This window comes from Diorhabda carinulata, chromosome 12 (assembly GCF_026250575.1).
Source record: "Diorhabda carinulata isolate Delta chromosome 12, icDioCari1.1, whole genome shotgun sequence".
Lineage (NCBI taxonomy): Eukaryota > Metazoa > Arthropoda > Insecta > Coleoptera > Chrysomelidae > Diorhabda > Diorhabda carinulata.
The window spans coordinates 8961790-8985594 of record NC_079471.1 but is presented as its reverse complement, the minus strand read 5'-3'; the positions used below and the strand labels follow the sequence as shown (position 1 = coordinate 8985594).

The following is a 23805-nucleotide window of genomic DNA, read 5'->3' as shown; positions in this document are numbered from 1 at the left end:
CGGTTATTTTACAGAAAAATGCGACGTTTTTTCTAGTAAATTTTACTAGTAACAATTTTTAATATAACTGCTATTGAGCTCCGAACAATAGATTACGAGATATTCTCGCGACTTTTTGACCTTTATAACTTTTTTAGCCGACACGATATCGACGCCGATTTTCCACATCTTCATTACAATAAAGGTTTATACAAAAATTCGGCTCACTAGGAATTTTTCCGCAGATAAAACCCAAAATGACTGGACTATAAGATATATCTATTAAAAGTTGTTTGGTATTTTTCACAATCTCTACTACTGGAACCTACATAAAAATTCGATAAAACCAAATGTCGAAAATTTGTTGCATTGTGCAGGGCCGCACTATTATATTATTATACCTAGCATTTTCCTTACGGTTTAAAAAGAAATTTGAATTTTTTAAAATTTTTATATCGTTGTTGGTTTTAAATTTTAATATGGTGACACTTTAATTTTAAATTCACTAATTGATACACAAGATATTAATACCTAAATGCATATATGAGTTTTTATTCATTACGAGATATTATAAACGAGTAGTTCAATTTCGCTAGCGCTACTATCTCACATGTCAATAATAACTTCTTTACTGTTTCCAAACTATATATATTTGCTTACATATATCTACATAAGAATTTTTTCATGTCTTGAATCTAGTTTCTCCTATTTTCAGCGGTTACTTTTAATTCGATCAAACTACTACTTAAAGTAGTAGCACTTACACTAGACTTTAATTTATTCCATATCAAGTCTATAGAATTAGAATACAATAATATGGTGGAAGCCGAAATACTTTACACTTTACTTTTTACAGTTTTTAACAATTGTTGGACATTAGTTATAACTTTATTAAACGGAGCTTTCGAGTAACATTTTTTTGAACCATCAATCCATCGTTTACTGGGCGCATCGTGGATGTGGTAGCAAGTCTCATTTATGTAGATTTTCGATCGGTTTTCCGATCTAGCTGTATTAATTTATCGACTCCATTATAACTTGCCTTTTGTCTATTATTTTGAATAAAAACCCCAAACGATATAGAATACACCACAAAGTTGTAGTGGAACAATTAATCTCACCATAAGTTTTTTGGAACAGTTTCCATGAAAGTGACAATAGCTTTGACATTCTTTGTTCTTCATACATTTCATAATCATTGAGGCAAATTTCTGAAAAATTCGATGCACTTTGGTACACCATTGTCTTTTCGTGTTTTTTTAGGAGCTATAGAATTTTTAACAATTTTCCAAATTGTACTATCTGCTCCTTCAGATAAATTCCCTTTCAATGAAAAATATGGTGGACTCTTTCGACTAATTTTAAATAAACACTTTTTAACTAACATTTTTGGTTCAACTGGCAAACATTTGCAATGTTTGGTACACAATTTAAAAGACACTATCGAACTTTTTAATACAAACTGTTTCATGGCTCGAAATGAACTTACACAGACGAAGACGTTGGGACTATACATAATCCGACCCTGATAGAATCAGGTATCTATTGCTAGTCACTTTCTTAAATCGTGAAGCATTCAATAGCAAGGAATCTTTCTATGTTTTGTTAAAAAATTGTACATGTAACTAGTGATGTAAATTCACGAGTACGAACGAATATAAACTAGTATAAACAAGAAAAACCCTTTTTTGTGACTTATTGCTTTGCAATGCGTTTATTATATGACGCCACGGCTCTTTGGATTTCGCCATTACGAAAAGAATATTAAAATCATTCTGAAGTTTCTAATTACTTACATATCATTTCTAATTACTTTCGTATCATATGGTATCTACACTTAAAATTGAAATCTTCGAATGATATTCATCGATGATGGTTTTGCACATCCCCATAGGTGAAGTCTCTAATCCCAGATAGATTGATACAGTGATAGATACAGTGTGTTTCTGAGGAAACCGGTCATAAGATTTCCCATGTTACCATACAAACTCCTCGTTAACTTTGGTTCGCTTACCCGTGCGGCCAGACTCTTCTCGGTCCAGGGGGGCAGTCGACCGCCGACCTTTTCAAGTCCGTCTTTCTACCTGAATTTTATTTTTGATGCATTAAATAACAATTTTTTATCTTCTTAAAGCTGTTTTATTAAACGCTATGAAATAACATTTATTTTGGTTTTTGAATGAAAAATTTCAAACAACATCAAAAAATGACAGGTCTGATTAATAGTTTGAAACTGTTTTCTTTTTTGTAGTTTAAAAATCGTTCTCGGGCACCTAGCGCCCTAAAAGTTTTTTTTATTAAAAGTGTGAAACACCTTCTGGTCCTCTTAACCAAAAATTATGTTTAAAATTGTTATCGAAAAGCTTTGATTTGAAAAGTACTATTTATTTTAATGTTTTTCATTTAGTGATTAATCGAAATTTTGTCATACAATACTGATAGTAAATTTGTTTATTTACAATCCCTTAAAATAAAAAATATCACTTATCTTTCTGATCGAATATTAAAATAAATTGTTGTTATAAAATAAGAAAGTTCCAACTAGATAAAGCAAAAGAACATAAGTAGCGTCAAACAGTTTCAAGCTATTAATCAGACCTGTCATTTGTTAAAGTTGTTTTTGAATTTTTTCATTCAAAAACCAAAGTAAATGTAATTTTATAGCGTTTAATAAAATAGCATTTAGAAAACAAAAAATTATGAACGAAAAAAATTGTTATTTAATGTATCTAAGTTGGAATTTCCGGAACCGTTGGCGATATTCATACTGAATATACTGGTTTACACCACCACTTCACCAACACTAACAATTATACTGTCTGATGCTGGTTTCGATAACCAAGTTATCATCTTCAGATACTAAAGGTAAACTGGTCACTTGGTGTAGTGGTGATGTAAACAGTATTTAGTGTATCAACAATAAAATACAGGTAGAAAGACTGCTAAGAGCTAAGAGTCTAAGGTAGGCGACCCGAAGTTAATATGGAGTTTAAATAATAACATGGGAAACTTCAGAATGATTTGAATATTCTTTTCGTAATGGCGAAATCCAAAGAGTCGCGGCGTCACATAATAAACGCATTCAAAACGAAAACAAGTTACACAACAATGATCCGACCACCAGAAGACTTGCTAGAACCTGGCCTCAAGACATATATAAGCAAACTAATGATGTCGATTTCAAATGAAGCAATAAGTCACAAAAAATTTTTTTTCTTGTTTATACTAGTTTATATTCGTTCGAACTCGTGAATTTACTTAACTAGTTACATGTACAATTTTTTAACAAAACATAGAAAGATTCCTTGCTATAGAATGCTTCACGATTTAAGAAAGTGACTAGCAATAGATACAGTGTGTATTAAAAAGTTCGATAGTGTCTTTTAAATTGTGTACCAAACATTGCGAATGTTTGCCAGTTGAAGCAAAAATGTTAGTTAAAAAGTGTTTAATTAAAATTAGTTTAAATTCTGAAATTTGTACTAAAATTTCTAACTGTTCTAACAATGTTAACATTGCTGTTATATAAAATTCGGAAAATTCCTACATTCTTTAAAAAAATAATTCAAATAATCGACTTGATTCGATTAAAATAAATTCAAGTTTTAATATGTGACACACAGAAACAGCAAATTGTATGAAAAAAAAATATTAAAAAAAGCGAACAACCAAAGAATAATACGTATTCATATAGCTCGAGATGCTTTGTATTGAATTCTGAGAATATGAATGATAAGTCATGTATACTGTATTCATCTGATTATTCAGGCCTAGAATCTACAACATTTTGAATGTGCAGCAATGCTATTTGCCATTTTAATGACATATGAATTAAAGGACCTGAAATTCGTTTTTTCATCTTTATTTTATATTATAAGTACTCTCTATATTGTAAAAAACGCATTTTGACACAATTTTGAAGGGCGTTTGCCTTTGACGACGTGTTGTAAGTCAATTTACCACTCTTACGTGATAATTATGCCGTTCGGAACGTATACAGGGTTCCCAGCGACCTGGAAAGTCAGGAAAAGTCAGGGAATTGCAAAAAAAGTCAGGGAAATTTGGAAATATTCTCAAAAAGTCAGGGAAATTTGGAAATATTCTCAAAAAGTCAGGGAAATTTACAAAAAAATTCAAAAAGTCAGGGAAAATCCTAAAATAAAGTAAAATCTGGAGTAACTCCAGCTTTGTAATGATTTTGTTATTTGTTTTGATGAAGCATTCAATAAAGTTGCCCATAAAGGGCAAATGGATTTAGTAATAAGATTTTGGGATGAACATTCGCACCAGGTTTCAACCCGTTACTTAAATAGTGTATTTTTAGGTGAAGCTACTGCTGATGATTTTCTTGAAAAATTTATAGAAGGTTTATTTACATTGCCACTTCTTAATCTGCTTCAGGTTTCTATGGATGGCCCAAATGTGAACAACTGCTTTCTGCGGAAGTTAATAGTTAAATATGAAGATGACGTGTCAAATTTTAATGGGAAAAAGCTGCTTGATATGGGTACTTGTGGTCTGCATGTGGTCCATGGATCCTTAAAACATGGCTTGAAAGTGGTTAAATGGGATTTGAATAGTTTATTAACCCATATGTATTTTCTCTTTAAGGATTCTCCTTCTCGCCGTGCAGAATTTACTGCTGTTACAGGCAGTAAATTATTTCCTTTGAAATTTTGCAGCACTAGATGGATGGAAAATGTACAGTGTCTAGGAAGGGCACTTGAAATTTTTGATCATGTTAAAAATTTTGTTGAAAACAACAAATCTCTTTCAAGTAATCCTGCCACTACGATAAAACAAGCTGCTAAAGATCCACTGATGAAATGTAAGCTGAGTTTTTTAAAATTAATTGCAGCTGAATTGGAACCTTTTTTGAAAAGATTTCAGAGTCCAAAGCCACTTGCTCCCTTTTTGTATGAAGCACTGCATGATGTAATCAGAGCCCTCATGACAAGATTTGTCAGTGATGATAAATTAAAGGCTGCAATTACTGTGAAGCAACTGCTTGATATTGACCTATGTCAATCTGAAAACTTTCTTCATTACAAAAAAATTGATGTTGGCCAGAAAATTTCTTGGAGAAGTCAAAGTAGATGAGAGAGATGTTATGAACTGTCCTGTGAAGTTCTTGATCGTTCGGGGTGTTTCTGCGTTAGATCCTTTTATTATTAAACATAAGCCCAAAATTGGTATTCAGAGGTTTCAAGTGGCCCTTCAGTGCTTGGTTTACGCTAACAGAGTTGAGGATGATGTTGCCGAAAAAGCAAAGCAGCAGTACATTAATTTAACCAATGCAGCCAATCTGCGTCTTCAACATGAATTTGAAACTTTTTTTAAAGTACCCACAGATGAAGTTGGCCTTGATAAGTTCTTTTTTGACATCTTGGACGATGATAAAAATTTCGCAGAGTTGTGGAAAGTTGTTAAAATGCTAAGTAATCCAAGCTGATTTTGCGCGTACCTTTTGGTCGGGGAATTTTTTTAGTTTTGGTCAGGGAAAGTCAGGGAATTTATCAGGCAAATTTTGCTGGGAACCCTGGTATATCTTATTTACTTAAAAACATCCTATATTCATTGAGTTTCACCTATAAACATAAAAAAGTATACCTTTAATTTAAGAATTATTTATAAAAATTGAGTAATATTAAGTGTATAATTATTAGAATCATGAATATTATTTGCAAAATTTTTATAATTTTTCTCTCCGTTCTTGAATAGTGAATGCTACTTAACATTCATTGTAATATAAATATGATAAATAATATATAATTTTTTTTAATAATAATTTTATTGTTTCAGGTAAGCCTTCTAACAATCTTGAATAGTAAGTGCTATCTTTTTAACAATATTAATTTTAGTGAGGCTTACGTCGATACGTCAAATTTTTACATGTTATTTTCTATCCAAAGAGACCTAAAATCAAAATAAATCATCACGAAACGACCCAACTACTTTGGTTGGACAAAAATACATTAAACTTATTTTTATACGTATTTATTGGTGTAAATTAAAAGATAAGAAACAAAATTTTACATTTTAAACATGACATTGTTTAAATGACTACAATCACGTTGCGGCGCTCCTCAAACCGTTTACGTACATTTTTAAAAACTTTTTGAAGAAGTGGTCGAGGAATACTCCTGACCTTTTCTTCGATATTGTTGCTTCAAACTGTCAAATTTCGTTAATTATTCTCGTAGCTTACACAATCTGAATTTTATAGACAATTAGGTATAAATCGGATCGCATTATGCGGTGAATTGTCGTTTTTGATAATCCCAGTTGAGACTCTCACGCTTTCTGACGCTGAGTCGAGGGTGTCTGCTTACAGAATCTGCTACTAACTGAATGTTTCCAGGCGTTCTTGCTATCCTTGAACAGCCGTGATGTATTTCGCCAATAGTGTTTCCAGTGGTATTGAACGTCTGGATCCAAGCTTAAATGGTTGCATTGCTTGGAGCTTTCGCAATGTTGCGCAGTCGATTATATAACCGATACAACCGTCGAATTGGATTAAGTGATCGATTGTTCCCGACAAGATAGCAACTAAAAATTTCAGGAATTCGCTAATAAACGATCCCCACGCCTTCTCTCCCTCGCTCCTTGTTTGCTTCTCACTCACTCTTGAAGTAGTTGGATCATTTTGAGACACCCTGTATAAAAAGCGTGAAGGAATTTGCCTATTTGATTATGAGCGTTTTCGTAGTGACATTGTGGCAAAATTAAACGTCAATATGTACTAACTCTAATATATTTCCGAGCTTTCGATTATTGTTGACATTTTTTTAATTTTGTAATTTTAAAAAACATTAGTCTTATCAATTTCAAAATTCAATATTCAAATTGGCTCTTGATGAAGGATGAATACATGAGTATGGAAATATATTAGAGATAATATGCATTGGTGTTTAATTTTGCCACAATCCCACTTCGAAAACTCTCTATATATAATGGAACAAAAGAAATAGGTTCGCGGCTTGAACCGCGTTGAAATTTTGAAAATTCTCGGCGTTTTGTCTTCCACTTTAAAGCCATGATCAAGAGAGGGGTGGGTGGTTATTCATTTATTGATATGAAGTGATCCGATTCCGTTGTCTCGATCTACTACTCCTTTGAATTTCACCAAGGAAATGAAAAGCTGGAACAAAAAATATAAAATGGTTGAAATAGAAATAAAAAGTAATATGCTTACAATCGAGAACACCGTGGACACTGCTGGTCTTGGGCTAACTGGTAAGCTAGCCGACCTATCGGCGGATTTTGTCTATATGGCGCGCGTGGTGGGAGGGGTTCGGGTTCTCGGGGGGTTATAGAGGAAATATTTTTGTTGGATGCAGTGGTATTGGAAAGAAGTAGATGAAGAAGGTGTTTCCAGGTTGACAATAATATATGTCTATCGACCCTTGTGTTCAGAAAGTTTGGACGTTTCCTTTCGGAAACTCCTCTTACAATCCTGGACTTGAAGGAGCGAAATGTCGAAATTACTGAAGGCAAGACGAGAATCTTATTGCGAGACGTGCCTTTCTACTTTCTGTACTTCTTGTTCCCCCATTATTTTACTAAAAATATTTTGTTCGATTGGTATTCAAACTGAAATGAGTAAAAATTCGCTTATATGTAGAATATGGCCAATTCATTGGCTCCAAATGATTTATGAATAAACTATAGCTACAGTTTAGAATGTATAAATTTAAACAAGGTGTAATTGTTACGAAACGAATTAATAGAGTGGAAATTCCCATATTGAAATAACGAAGCAACTACTAACCGCTTCCGTTGTTGCCATTTTTTTTCTCTACGCAATTCAAAAGGTTAACGTAAATCGAAAGTATATTTTGAAAACCTGAAATGATAAACGATATATTTAATAATTAGAAGCAAGTTTTATATATATTGCGAAGGTAGCGCAGCCTCCAAACCAGTATTGTCGTACCCGATTTAATAAAATCGTTTTTGTTGTTTGTGATACCTTGACGAGATAATTAAAATGATTCAATCTTTCGAAATTCCATTTCTGAATAAAATCTTACTGGGTGTGTGGATAATCGACCTACAACATTTGACAAATATATACATTAGAAAGGCGACACGTTTTCATTGATTTTCTAATCACGGAAATCAATTTTTCAATTTGTTTTTTTTTCTTACTTACGATAGTGCAGTGTTTTTCAAAATTTTTGAACATACGGCCCTGGTCCTTGATCAGTTAAAACACTGCTTATTTTCCAGCTAGCATTAAGAAATAACAAACACAGTTTCCTCACTGATTTTTTTTGGGCGGAAGTAAATTCGGTCAGATAGCAGGCAGATGATCTTTTGGTGTGGTAAATTCGAGTCGAGCGCACAGATTAAATAGGAGGGTGCATTTGACGTATCACAAAATTTAGGTTTTTTTTTGTATAATCGGGGACTACTTTTTGATCATTTTAGTTGTGCTGTTTTTATTTGCAACGGTGGAGAAACTCCTGGTACTCGACTCTATGATATTTGTACCAATATCTCAATGAAGACTTCTTGAAAGCAGTTATATTTTTTAAGATGTTGAAAGAGTTTCTGGATCCCTTAATTCCTGAAAAGTTTTTTATCTCTTTGTCCTCCAATATAGTTAATAAAATTCCTTTAATATTAATGGGGGATATAACGACACATCGTTATATCCCCCATTAATGGGACGATGTAGCTGTAATTAATAAAACAAAAAATTTACTCCACTAACTTTGGGACTCCCAAGAATTGTCAATGCCGCAAACTACTAATGAGAAATTGACCGAACGAAAAAGATTTATACTTATTTTGAATCCCAGTTTTGTTCCGTATCCCTTCAAGGATGCAAGCTTATGGAGATTCCGTTTTTGAATTATAGTTTATTATTGATTTTTATGTAACTTGAAAAGGAATATGGGGTAATTATACACTTTCACGGTCACCTGGTTTTTTGGCTCTAGAAAATCGAAAAATGGATGGATTTTAATGATCTTGGTCTCAAAATGTTCCATTTTACGGTGGATTTATAAAAAAAAATAGTAGAAATAGCTGGAATGAAAATTTCTCATAGTTTTACTGTTTTAAATCGTAAAAAAAACGGTTTTGCAAAATAATCCTTTACAAAAAATTATCTCATTATCAGATAAAGTTCTTATATTTTTTTTGTATTCTACATAAATTAATAAACAATTTAAAAAAATCCAAAAAGAATGATTTTTTCAGTTTTTATAGCTTAAAATGAAATCGATGAAAAACAATCAATTTTCTTGAATAGTTTCGTACTATATTCTTCAATGTTAATAGTTTGCATTTAAAGTCATGAAACTGTAAAAAATATTTATTTTTTTTAATTTTCGTATTTTTTTTTATAAATCCGCCGTAAAATGGAACATTTTGAGACCAAGATCATTAAAATCCATCCATTTTTCGATTTTCTAGAGCCAACCTAACCTAACCAAAAAACCAGGTGACCGCGAAAGTGTATAATTACCGTGATTTTTATCTTTTTTTTAATAGAATACATTTTAGGCTGTAAAATACCGAAAAATTAACTTTTTTGAAATTTTTTTTTCAAAATATTCATTTTTTTATGTAAATTGCGAAAAAAAATATACGAACTTGATTCCACGACGTCAGAAACAGTTACGAAGGATTATATGTAGAAAGTCATTTTTTTTGCATTTAAAGTCATTAAACTGTAAAAAATATTTATTTTTTTTTTAATTTTCGTATTTTTTTTTATAAATCCGCCGTAAAATGGAACATTTTGAGACCAAGATCATTAAAATCCATCCATTTTTCGATTTTCTAGAGCCAACCTAACCTAACCAAAAAACCAGGTGACCGCGAAAGTGTATAATTACCGTGATTTTTATCTTTTTTTTAATAGAATACATTTTAGGCTGTAAAATACCGAAAAATTAACTTTTTTGAAATTTTTTCTAAAAAATATTCATTTTTTTATGTAAATTGCGAAAAAAAAATATACGAACTTGATTCCACGACGTCAGAAACAGTTACGAAGGATTATATGTAGAAAGTCATTTTTTTTTGCATTTAAAGTCATCAAACTGTAAAAAATATTTATTTTTTTTTTAATTTTCGTATTTTTTTTATAAATCCGCCGTAAAATGGAACATTTTGAGACCAAGATCATTAAAATCCATCCATTTTTCGATTTTCTAGAGCCAACCTAACCTAACCAAAAAACCAGGTGACCGCGAAAGTGTATAATTACCGTGATTTTTATCTTTTTTTTAATAGAATACATTTTAGGCTGTAAAATACCGAAAAATTAACTTTTTTGAAATTTTTTCTAAAAAATATTCATTTTTTTATGTAAATTGCGAAAAAAAAAATATACGAACTTGATTCCACGACGTCAGAAACAGTTACGAAGGATTATATGTAGAAAGTCGTTTTTTTTTGCATTTAAAGTCATCAAACTGTAAAAAATATTTATTTTTTTTTAATTTTCGTATTTTTTTTATAAATCCGCCGTAAAATGGAACATTTTGAGACCAAGATCATTAAAATCCATCCATTTTTCGATTTTCTAGAGCCAACCTAACCTAACCAAAAAACCAGGTGACCGCGAAAGTGTATAATTACCGTGATTTTTATCTTTTTTTTAATAGAATACATTTTAGGCTGTAAAATACCGAAAAATTAACTTTTTTGAAATTTTTTTTTCAAAATATTCATTTTTTTATGTAAATTGCGAAAAAAAATATACGAACTTGATTCCACGACGTCAGAAACAGTTACGAAGGATTATATGTAGAAAGTCATTTTTTTTTGCATTTAAAGTCATCAAACTGTAAAAAATATTTATTTTTTTTTAATTTTCGTATTTTTTTTATAAATCCGCCGTAAAATGGAACATTTTGAGACCAAGATCATTAAAATCCATCCATTTTTCGATTTTCTAGAGCCAAAAAACCAAGTGACCGCGAAAGTGTATAATTACCGAATATGGAAACGAAATGTGAGTTATCTTAGAATAAGTATATACTTTCACTTTTAAGTATTACACAATGTAAATATTTTCACGGACGCCATTGAACTGATATATACATATATTTTCATCTGTTGATCAATCTATAATATCCGGTATATGAATGTGATAAAGACTTTCGACTGATAGCAGTGGAAGTATTCAAATATTAAAAATTAGTGGTTGCTTTAAATAACAGTATATATAGTTTATTCAAAAATGTATTGGAACAATCAATTAGTCAAATTCCATAAGCGTACTTAATATGTAAGTTTGAAAATAAAACTAAACTGTTAAGAATACATACCTTGGACCTTCTTGCTTTATGGAAAAAAATCTAGAATCGTATTTTCGTGAAATTTGCCATGACGAGATTCTTAGATTTAAAATAAAACGAAATTTCTAGTTTTTAGGTAATAGGTACTTGATGATATCGCTATATAATACAGTCAAACCTGGATAAGCGAGAGTTCAAGGGAGCACAATCTCATTCTCGCTTATAGAGGTTTCTCACTGACCCGAGTTTTTCGCTAATGCAGGTACATGGGTAGCGTTTGTCTCTTATATACGCAGCAATAACAAGTCACAGCAAGTACAAATGTAGTAAATATGTAATATGATAAAATTATGTGCATTATATGCACAACATATGTAATTTTACATTATTTAGAATTTATTTGCACTCAAAAAAAACCGTCAATTTCGTTTGGGTTTCTGTTTTTGTATTTTGAATGTTTTTCTCTAACTCATAAATTTTGTCGAATATTGCTTGATCAACAACCGCCGCATATTCAAAGTACTGATGCAATCTTCGAAGCTCGGCATTAACATATTGGATTCGTGAGACACAAGCTTAGTCCATTCCTCGTTTGCTAGGTCCAACTTCAACATCATTTTCCTCTGGCAGGTCTTGCCCATCTGTACTTTTCCAAAACCCAGCTTTCTTGAAGCAGTTTTTGACAGTAACGTCGCTGACTAAGTACCATGCTTTTCTAGCAAATTTCATAACTAGAAGTACGTTAATGTCAGAGCTACTGTTTTCTTCCAGACTCGTAATAATATGTTTAACGACATCTCTACGATAAAAGCGTTTAAAGCCTTGATCAAATGGTTGAACTTTACTAAAAGTGTTAGCAGGTAAAAACGTTACTTTTACGTTTGCAAGTTCTGGTAAGTCCGTATGGGTAGCACAGTTGTCAATGAATAGCAGATTTTTTTTTGGTCTATCTTCATGTGTTTGTCAACATTTTTCAACCAATCTTTCAATAATATCTTGGTCATCCAAGCCTCTGTATTATTGGCATAATCAACGGGTAGAGTCTTGACACCTTTAAAACATCTAGGTCGCTTTGATTTCCCGATGATGAGAAGTGGGAGTTTGTCCGTACCACTCATGTTTACACACTGGAGAAGTGTAAGGCGTTCCTTGCTTTGTTTTCGTCCATGGCATTTTTCGACTTTAAACGTAAATGTTTTATCCGGAAGGCACTTAAAAAACAAAGCAGTTTCATCCGCGTTGTAAATATCGTCTGATTCATACCCTTCTAAAAGATTTGGCACACACCTTGGCCCACAGATTTACTTTCTCCAGCTGCTTTTTTGAAAGCTATGTCATGACGCCTTTTAAAACCCTCTAACCAGCCGTTGCTAGCAGAAAAGTTCTGGATTCCCAGTTTTGTAGCAAACTCTTTTGATTTTTCTTTCAACAAAGGTCCATCTATGGGAATATTCTTATCGAGAGTTTGCTTTAGGTGGATTCTGGTAAATTAAACTCCTTTACTAAACCTTTACTAAACTTTAATTTTCCGTTTTGACATGATGCAGAACAGAACTTTCCTTCGCAATTGATAACTATAAACTGAGTAAGTCCGACAAACAGGACGGTACACAGGCACACGTGTCCAGTTGAAAAGAATGCGATAAAATAACAACATTATTTAGTTCCGGGAAATAGAATAGATACAGTATTGACGAGAATACAAAAACAATGGTAGAAAGTTCCACGAAAGTTGAGAATGAGTCATAAAATAGCACATGTTGAATTTGTAAATAAAACTCAACTGTTTCTTATAGAGGTATAGATAAGTAGCAGTCTCACTAACGGAGGTCTATGAGGGAAAAACGACTCTCTCTTACAGAGATTTCTGTTTCTCGCTAGTAGAGGTTTTGGGAGCTTAAAATGACGGGTCCTGGCTATTACTCACACTTATAGAGTTTTCTCACTTATCCAGGTTTAACTGTAATTGATGAAACAGGTTTTCGGCCTATCCAAACATTTTTATATTGTTCTTTACAGCTCAGGTACACACATATGAAAATTTTAGGAAATATTTAAATTATTCTGTAATATTTTGAAAAACGTAAACGTAAGTTTTCCATTGGAAATTAAGTTGTATTACTCTTTTGTACGTATAAATATGCTATAAAAAATATTCTTTTAATTTTTTATGATGTACTAACGAACATGATTTAATTGCAAACATGCTCAAAGATAGAGATTAAGTTTGTGGATAGTCCCAGAAGTAGCTGGCCTGGCCTAGGGATGCCGGTAGCTGCTTGAAAAATACCATTGTATTAGAAAGTACACAATCTATACAGCATATGTTTCAATGAACCATGTTGTTTAGTATTTGGTCGTCGTTATGAACCCAACCAATGTAAAAGCTGAACTACATTCAATACTGTGTGAGACTGCTCCTTCTTCATCAATAGTGAATTATTGGGTAGCCGAGTTCAAACTAGGCCGTACGACCTGCGAAGATCAGCATCGCAGTGGTCAACCAAAAGAGGTGACGATTCCTAACATGTTGAAGAAAATCCACAAAGCAGTACAGGATGATCGCCGATTGAAAGTGCGCGAGCTAGCAGACATAGTAGACATTTCAAAAAGTGCGGTACATCTCATATTAACCGAAAATTAGGAAATCAGAAAGCTGTGCGCAAGATGGGTGTCGCGTTTGCCCACAATGGAAGCGTCAAGAAAATGTCTCAATCTGCAATGGCGTCGGTTTTTTGGAATTAACAATTTCCATTGACTATCTTGAAAAAAGACAACGTTTGTTCGAAGAAATCAAGCAAAACCGGCGCATATGGCTAAGAAGAAAGTATTGTTTCATCGAGACAATGCACCAGCTCACACATCCGTTATTGCAATGGCCAAAATTAATCAATTAGTACTATCTCATGCACCTTATTCGCCAGATTTAGCCCTCTCGGAATATTTTCTGTTCCCAGACTTGAAAAAATGACTTGGTGGTTAAAGATTTTCCAATAGCGGAAAGGTGATGTCGGCTGTTAATGGCTATTCTGAGGAGCTTAACGATTTTTATTATAAAAAGGGTATCGAATTGTGGAAAGTTTATGGAGCTAAAAGGAGATTATGTTGAAAAATAAATATATTTTTTTCCAAAATTTTTGGATTTCTTTGTTGAACTGAATCCCCTTTTATTGATATGGAGGTTAGAATATGTCATTTAAACTAAAAACTCTTGTATTAAGGGAACTGAAAAGTCGGTAGGATGACGGTAGATAGCGCTACTAGTGTTAAACTCATATGATCTTCAGATTTAGAAATAATTTTTTTTTTAATGAGCTGGAATTGTGAATTTTAGGAGATTTTATTTCGTGGGACATTTTGTGACTGTCCGCCAACTATTGTGAGTGAAATTAACTTAGGAAGAGTAACAGCAAAACGTGGGCAGGATTACAGTTGCGCCTGTACTGTTCCCTATCGGGTTAACCAGGATACAGGCAACCTGCAACTCCCAATTGCCCCCTTTACTTCTAAAAAAGTAATTCGAAATTCAAAAAATTAAAAAATATAACCTCAAACTAGAAAGAATCGTTTTTTTATACCGGAGCTTTTCTTTCTTCTTCTACCCCCGTTTAGTCGTCCTTTGTTTCTTTTGTCGTCCTGAACCACCGCAATTACAAACCTATCACCATAATTCCAGCCGTGCAGAGGAACAACTTCTATATCAAGGCCAATTCCATTGAACCTTCCTCTCTATGAAGAATTTCCTCACCATCCCCAAAATATACCCAACGAATATCTCTCTAGTGTCATTTCGCTCACTTTAGTCTCAAATTTCTTAAGAAACTGTCAATTTTCTGAGTATCAAAACTATATTATTTTATACCCCTCATAATAGGTACAACTTTCAAGTTTTCTGAATGTCATATTTTCTGAGATATTAACGAAAAACGAATTTTTGGAACACTAAGGACCTTTGTTATGGCCTCCCCGCCCTCTTCCAACGAGGACATTTTTAAATTTCAGTACCAGCGAGACCTACCAATTTATCTGGAATGGATTGGCCAACTTTAAGATATTTATTTTTATAATTGGTTCTTCAAATAAATTTTCACATTTTTACATTTTTCTATTCGCTGCATTATAATTCAAAATGTTGATCGTGGCGAGCTGAAAAGTTATATGTACGTCCCTCCACTGCACCATTTTCTACCTGTTGCCATTAAAAATTTACAACGTGGATAATGAATGGACTGTTTCTTTATTCTTTGAAAATTCTACGAATACCACTCAAGACATCGATCTCTCGTTCTTTGCCTGTTTGCTCTTTTATGTTGAGATTCCACTTCTTTCAGACCGTCTGTTCTGTTGTACCGAAATCGAAAAATGAAAAGAAGAAAAAATACCTGCCCGGTCGTTGAGTATCTCTATATGTATTACAGAGTGACTGCATTCGATATCTTTTTAAAAACATCACAGACGATCGTACAAAGAATTTAAAATTAAATGTCTTATTTGCATATGTATGTATGTAGATCAGAATTTTCAAAGAACGCTTCGAAACAAAGGATGCTACATTTAACATTTTCGATTGTCGCAGTTATATGAAAAAATAGAACAAGCAATTCTGATGGCTTGCAAATTCAACATCCATAATATATTCTTTCTACTAGGCTTAAATTCAAAAATAGAGAATGAATATTGATGATTCATTGTTACATACAATGTGTCCAAGATCTAAATATCAAGATTTCAGGGGAAGTAACACAAGTCAAAAGGAATATAATGTTTGAACTATAAAATGGAAGGTTTTCACTTTTTATGTCAATATTTGATCAAATTCAATTCAGAAAAGCAAAATTCTGCACTTGAAAGACAGTTTTTACCTAATTAAATACGAAAAAGCCAATTTTGGATAAAATTCAATCTCGAAAAACAAATTTCTAACCAAATTTTAATTCAAAATGCCAATCTTGACTATTGAATACAGAAAAGCCAGTTTATATAAAATTTCTCCACATTCTACTCACAAGTCAATTTTTGACCAAAATTTAACTTGGAAGGTTAGTTATGGACCAAATTTAACTTTGAAAAGCCAATTTTCCATATAGCTGAACATAAAATATCCAATTTTGGATAAAATTAAACTCGAAAACCGCTTGAAGGACAAACTCAACTTTTGGCAAAATAAAACACACAAAAGTCAGCTTTGAGCCAAATTTTACTTTGGAAAGCCAGTTATTAACCAAATTTCACTTTAAAACGGCGATTTTTATCATAATTGAATGCAGAAAATCCAATTTGTGTCTAAGTATTTTTATAAAAGCGAATTTTCGAATAAATCGAGATTCTAGCAAATATTTGATAAAGCAGTTTTCAGTAGCAAAATCTGTGGAAAGTAAGGAAAGTAAACTTTGTCAAATTATTTTTAAAAAAGCAAATTTTTTATTAAAATTTATCTAGAAAAGAAAATATTTGACCAAATTAAACACAGAATAGTTTTGAATCAAATCTAAGTTCTCAACTCAGAAAGTCAACAACAAATTCAACATTCAACAATAAATTTTTGACGTATGAAAATTTGAAACTTGAAAGGATGAATTTTGAAAAAATTATGCTATAGAAAGCAACATTTTGACAAAAATATAGAAAATTCAATTTGTGACAAGATTATACGTGAAAATCAGAATGTTGTATCAACTATCTTTAGAAAAGCAAATTTTTAGTCAAATTAATCTTGAGAAAGCTAATTTTTGGTCAAATTGAGTTTCAAAACGCCATCTTCCAAACAAATCTAACTCAGAAATCCATTTTCGAGCAAATTAAATACGGTAAAGTCAGTTTTGGATCCAATTTAAAAATAATCAATTTAACTTTAAAACTCAAATTTTGTTCAACTTAAAAGCCAATTTTGGACTAAATTTAACATGAAAGGGTGATTATTGACCAAATTAATCACATACAAGTGAAATTTCTGTGTAAACAATTCCTAAAACAGTAAATATTTGAAACTTGATTCGAATTCAACTTTAAAAAACTAATTTCAGTCCAACTTCAGGCCAATTTTTGATAAAACTCCACTCGAACGGCTAATTATTGGCCAAACTAAACACATACAAGCCAATTTGTGTGTAATCAATTCTTGAAAAACAGCAAATATTTGATTAAACTTCACTTGTATCAACTTGAACTTTAAAAATGCAACTGTTCATTTTCAAAGTCACTTTTTTTCTAAATTCAACTTGAAAGACTGAATATTAACTAAATTGAACACACAAAAGTCTATACTATAAACAGCAAATATTTGAATAAATTTAATTCGAACCAAATTCAATTTTGTCCAAGTTCCATGCCAATTTTTGATTAAACTCAACTTGAAAGTCTAATTATTAACCAAATCCAACACATACAAGCCAATTTGTGTGTCAGTAATTCTTGAAACAGCAAATATTTGAATAATTTCAACTCGGAGAAGCCAATTTTTGTCCAAATGGAAGTTAAGAAAGTTATTTTTTTCAACGAAAGTACGTTTGTGGCAAAGTTCAACGCGTTCAGTACTATATTAGATTATTTCCAATAAATAACTACTATGTATTTCAATAGCTCTTCTGATGAAAAATTATTGTGTCCCCTTCTACCTGTTTCCCAAAGTTTAGCATTAACTTCTTGGTATATACTATTAAACTTCAATACATTACTTGTAGTAACGCTATTACCACAGGACCGAATTGTATGCAAATTGAGGTGACCCTAATTTAGGATCTACTCTGAATAGATATCCTATAATAGAACTGCGGCATTATAAATTCATATTAAAGCCTTTAATCTGTCCATCATATTTAAATGGTCCCATTATTACTAATTCACATATCATTTCTCTTATAGTAAGAATTATACTGATACATAATATACAGTGCTTTTCAGATAAAAGTATCCACCTTTAATAACTTTTGTAATACTGGTATTTAGAAAAAATCCAAAAACACTTCAATTTATGTTGGAAGGGGCAAGCATTATGGCTTATTTAAACTTACTGGAAAAGCCACACCCTCACCCCTAGCAGCATCCCCTTTATTTTTTTAAATTACTTTTCATATTTTTTATGTAAAATTTGGATACTCCTCTTTGAGCTGATTTCAAAAATATATAATACTTGTAGGTTAAAGTGGTTAGTTTATGAGATAAACAATTTTTCTTTTAAGAGCACAAATTTTACTTATTATTTACTTTCACCTTATTTGTCTGTACTAAAATGGGTTGTACAACAGTTCAAACTCTTTAATCTTTTTAACTGTGCTATTTATTATGAAGTTACAATAAGTGTTCAAAATGAGTACCATTCACTTCCATACAATGGTATAATCTATTTTGAAATGCCTCTCTGACATTGCTTAATACGGCTGGATTTAATTGTCGACATTCATTTTCTATCCTCTCTCGTAAATCATCCAGAGATTCTGGTTGGGTAGCATAAACTTTTGTTTTTAAATACCCCCATAAAAAGAAGTCTAGGGGTGTTAAATCCGTTGACCTAGGTGGCCACTCCATCATCTGCCCCCTTCTAACTATCCAACGAGCGGGGAAAGTTTCGTTTAAAAATACGTGGGTCAACCCCTTCCCTGAGTAACTCAAGATATGATTCACCATTTAAATTTCCGTTGATGAAGAAAGGTCCGACAATGTGGTCACCTAGGATACCACACCAAACGTTTAACTTTTGGGGATGTTGTGTATGGAATTCACGCATAATATGTGGATCACTTTCAGCCCAATACCTACAATTATGCCTACTTACTAAGCCATTTAATGACCATGAGCATTCATCAGAAAAGCAAATATTGTTTAACAATTGTGGATTGTTATTGATAATTTGCGTCATTGATTCGCAAAACTCTAGACGACGATCAAAATCATCTTCATTCAACTCGTGCACCAACTTAACTTTGTATGGGTGGTACTTGAATTTATGTAGAACTCGGAAAACTGTAGAAGATGAAACACCGATCGCTCTACTTATTGTTGACAACGATTGGGGTTGTTGAGCCTCTAAGCTGACTTGCCCTAAAATTGCCACTTGGATTGCTTCGTTATTTACGAGTCCCTCTCGCTTATGCACTTTATTGCAAACAGACCCTGTTGTGGTAAATTTCTCCATCAGTTGAATTACATACTTATGAGTTGCATGTCTTCCGTCATGTAATTCGTTAAATATTCTAGCAGCAGCTCTTGCACAAGTATTATTTTGGTAGTATAAACCTACAATTTCAATTCTTTCTTGCAAAGAGTAAACCATTTCAGAGAAACAAAATAAATAATGTATCAAATTACACTATCAATAGTGACTACAAATTCTAGTTGACAATGTCAAACTTTAATAAAAAGTAGAGTTTTTTGTTGTTTGGATTTTTTAAGTAGAATAAATAGCACAGTTAAAAAGATTAAAGAGTTTGAACTGTTGTACAACCCATTTTAGTACAGGCAAATAAGGTGAAAGTAAATAATAAGTAAAAGTTGTGCTCTTAAAAGAAAAATTGTTTATCTCATAAACTAACCACTTTAACCTACAAGTATTATACATTTTTGAAATCAGCTCAAAGAGGAGTATCCAAATTTTACATAAAAAATATGAAAAGTAATTTAAAAAAATAAAGGGGATGCTGCTAGGGGTGAGGGGGTGGCTTTTCCAGTAAGTTTAAATAAGCCATAATGCTTGCCCCTTCCAACATAAATTGACGTGTTTTTGGATTTTTTCTAAATACCAGTATTACAAAAGTTATTAAAGGTGGATACTTTTATCTGAAAAGCACTGTATATATACACACAGTTTATTTTGCGTAGCAAATATCCTCAAAATATGTCACGACATTTACCATCAGAGTTCGTTCATCTTTCAACCATTTTATCAGCTTGAATTAATGTTTACTTAGCTAAACTGAGGAATTAATAAACATTTTTTTTTTCAGAATTAATCAAGTGGCATTGAATTGACATTAATACGTCAACTAATATGAACTGCTAGACTATAGTGAAGGACATGATTTGAATAAAATATTAGCAATAATTATTTGTCTTTAATAGAATCGAAGAGCTTTCAATTATTCAGTATAAATTAATTCCACATTATTCACTCGATTCTTATCTAAGTAAAAGTAGTATTTCTTTATACACATTCTCAAATACGCAGTGCTTCTAAAACGACGAAACGTAAACTTTGAACATTTTATAATAAATAAATCTAAAATTTTCCATTTTCTATCATCAAAAAACCTATCCTTGAACAAGTTGGTGCGAGTTTCTTCGCCATAATTTTCCGAATTTTTTTGAATTTTGGAAACAACTGGAAATCTGTTGTGCTAAGTCCAAGCTGTATGCGAATTGCCTTATCAAAGAATCTAAGTCAAAAATGTTGAATAAAAATTACTTCATATAATAAAGGTATTTAATAGTAAAATTTTCTACCGCTAGTCGCTTCGAAAAATAGTGTCAGGAATACAATACTTTTCATTCTTATCTATCACCCAGGTATATTTAGATCTTATTAGATATAATTGTAAGTTTAAAAATGAGTAGCAAGGGGATTTTAATGCCTTATAATATTAGTATGATGCAACTACAAAAAAATAGCTAAAGCCGTTCAACACTATATATTAAGTTCGGCCCTGATTATTATAATAAGATATGTGGCTGGTATCATCAGTTTGGAGATACCGGCTGCCCGCCCGTGGGCAAAAAATTATTAAAAAGGGCCTTAAGCGCGTGTGATTGTAGCATAGCCCAAAGACCTCAATTCACACGGTGCCAGGCTATTTTTTACAAAATTTTATTTAAAAAAGCAAATATCTGATCAAATTAAACTCCAAAACACCAACTTTTAACCTAATTAAAAACAGGAACGTCCTGTTTGAAAAAGAGATCAAATCCAACTTTGACTCTGAGGCTACAAAAGTCTCATGTGACGATGCAATTGCAACGAGACTGTTTTTTTTTTGGCAAAATCAACCACGAAAAAATAAATTTTGGTAAATTCAACCAATTTGTGATAATTCGATCAAATTAAACCTTGGACAAGTAATTTTTTACCATGTCCAAATCAGGAAACTAATTTTTTAAATAATTAGATTCAGAAAAGTTTGGTTTTTCGACCAAATAAACTTTGACGTGATGATACCGGTAAAACGAAACTCACCTAAATGTTTTTCGTGTCATATCCCGATTTAAAGTTTATAAGTCTTTGTTTTGAAGGAATTATAACTGGTAATTCTTATCTTATTACTCTACAACTATAGCACCCCCCACTGTTGGTAGAATACGAACCAGAGAACTTATTGCAGCAAAATTGCTGTCGCGTCATAATAGTGTACATGATTGAAGGAAAATAATTGTACCCGATTGCTGCATTAGCCGCCCGATTTGCGGCCGTGTGATCTCTACTTTCGGGTGTATGTGTCTCCACTACCTTGAAGCTCATATTACACATTCGTATTTTTTTATGTAAATATTGTGAACCATCAAAACTCAGGTATTTTTCAAATTCTGCATCTTGAATTTCCTATTGATGCACTAATGCCTTTGAAACATGTTTAAAGGTCTTTGCAATGAATAATATCTGCCTGTCATAAACTAATGTTAGCCTGTTCTACATTGTTAGACATTTTATTTGCAGATAATATTACAAAAAATGGTTTTGTGAGGGTTCAAATGTATAATTTTTTTATTATTTCTAGGTTTAAAGTAGGTATCTACTTTCTACATTGTTATATAGCTGACTTTAATTCCCTCTTTTGCAGAGATTCGTTAAAATTTAAAAAAAAAATTTTATTATACTTTGAGTTATTGTGTACCATTTCCATTCATGCTTTTCGGTGTTGTAGGTGTTCTGTAGTCACCTGGTGAACCAAATGCAGCCAAGTCTCTTCACTTAATATCAATGTTTCACTCCTTAAGTTAATAATTACTTACTCATATTTATCAAACTCATGGTAGCTCACACATGCGAAACAACCGTATTTGAAAGCATCCAAACCCAAGCTCTGCAGATTAAATAAATCCTATATCAGGGCCTTCTAAATATCTTATCACAAATGTTCTATGAATTAAAGTTGTATCATATCTGGAATCCTCGTATACAAGATTTCGTTGGATGAATAATTTATTTCCGGGAAGCTATGAATATCGTCGGTTGCATTGTGCGTATTATGGTAATAACGTCCGAAACAAAGCGATATTGAAAGCGGCATCATGCTCGAAAAAAAAGTAATCGTCTTTTCAAAACTGTTTTCGAGTATCTTTTATTTCTTTTGTACATTCATAACGTTCATAAAAGACAAAAACACATAACAAAAATCCAGATGCATGCTATGTATCTACTTAATAGTTCTTAAAAGTTCGTGATCCTGAATTATTTACATACACTTAAAATAAAAAGATAAGAGGAAACTTGAATTTCTACTTTGAGACAGATAAAAAAGTCGAGTTGTCTGGTTGATGTTAATCTTACACTAGTTACTCAAAATTTACAAGGTCTAAGTCAAGGTTTTTTTATAATTTCTAATATATATTTTATAATGTAAAAATTGGTAAGCAAGTATTGACAAGCCAGTCAGCAACAGGTACAAATACAATTTTCCAAAATAATATTTAGACTGTATTGAGATACTAATGATTTTTAGTGGATTTTTTATTCTTTAACAACTTTTATAAATGTTTTTGCTTAATGTCTCCAACTTTCCATAATCATTTGGGTCGCATTGCTAATAATGAAGTCAAATATTCAGTGAGTTAAATAACTCAATTCACAAGTTTGTAAAAAAGCTACTTATTAAGCAATAAAAAAGAGTGTACAAGCTGTCTTAAATAGTAAATCTTATTGTGTACAAAAGCTATAATTAATTATAGAAATCGATATTTATGGTCGTTAGAGTCACACCAATATACAATAAAAGTGATTTCATACGGTAATGGAGCATCAAGTGTCAAGGAACACTTGGAATCACTTAACTATGATGTTGGTTCCCATTAGGAGTGGTAAGTGGACAACTTTTCTAAGCTAATAAATCTCAGCTTTCACAATAACAACTACTTTGTATTACTTAACAATATGATAATCAGATCCTAATGGTACCCATCAGAAGTTTTGAAATAAGTACTAAAATATATTCTATTAAATTTTGAATATTAGATGAATAATAAACCATTGATCTGGCGGTCTTTGACGTGTCCACATTTTGTTATTTTAATAAAATTTCTAATTTATTTTTTCGTAAAATCGATCTACATAACTTAAGTATAATTTTTCAGTTTACGATGGCGTTTTGACTAGATAAATACAGAAATTCAAGTCTGACGTTCTTGTTCTTGACGCAACTGTGTGTCAGACAGTCCCCAACAAACTTATAACAACAACAAATTTTCTATACAAGGTATAAAAAAAAATTAAACGTCAAAATTTTTATCTTTTATTCCTCTTTCAAATAGAATTGGTCTGGCACGTGAGTACCAAAATTTTGTCACATTTTAAGTAGAAGCAATTTCAACTCGCATATAACTCGTACATTATTCTGCGACTTTATTGTTTATTGTGCCTCATATC

At 31.9% G+C, this 23805-nt stretch overlaps 1 protein-coding gene across 8 annotated transcripts in view; it reads left to right on the top strand.

Annotated features, from left to right (window-relative positions):
• The window catches only part of LOC130900126 (brain tumor protein), a 433383-nt gene that overhangs the window by 352780 nt on the left and 56798 nt on the right, over nucleotides 1–23805 (top strand). For 3 of the 8 annotated variants that reach the window (XM_057810510.1, XM_057810511.1, XM_057810512.1), the window contains one exon: nucleotides 5782–5806. The exons of the other annotated variants lie outside the window; for them this stretch is intronic. The gene's annotated coding sequence lies outside the window, so the exon portion shown is untranslated. The remainder of the gene's footprint in view (nucleotides 1–5781; nucleotides 5807–23805) is intronic. 8 annotated transcript variants of the gene reach the window in all.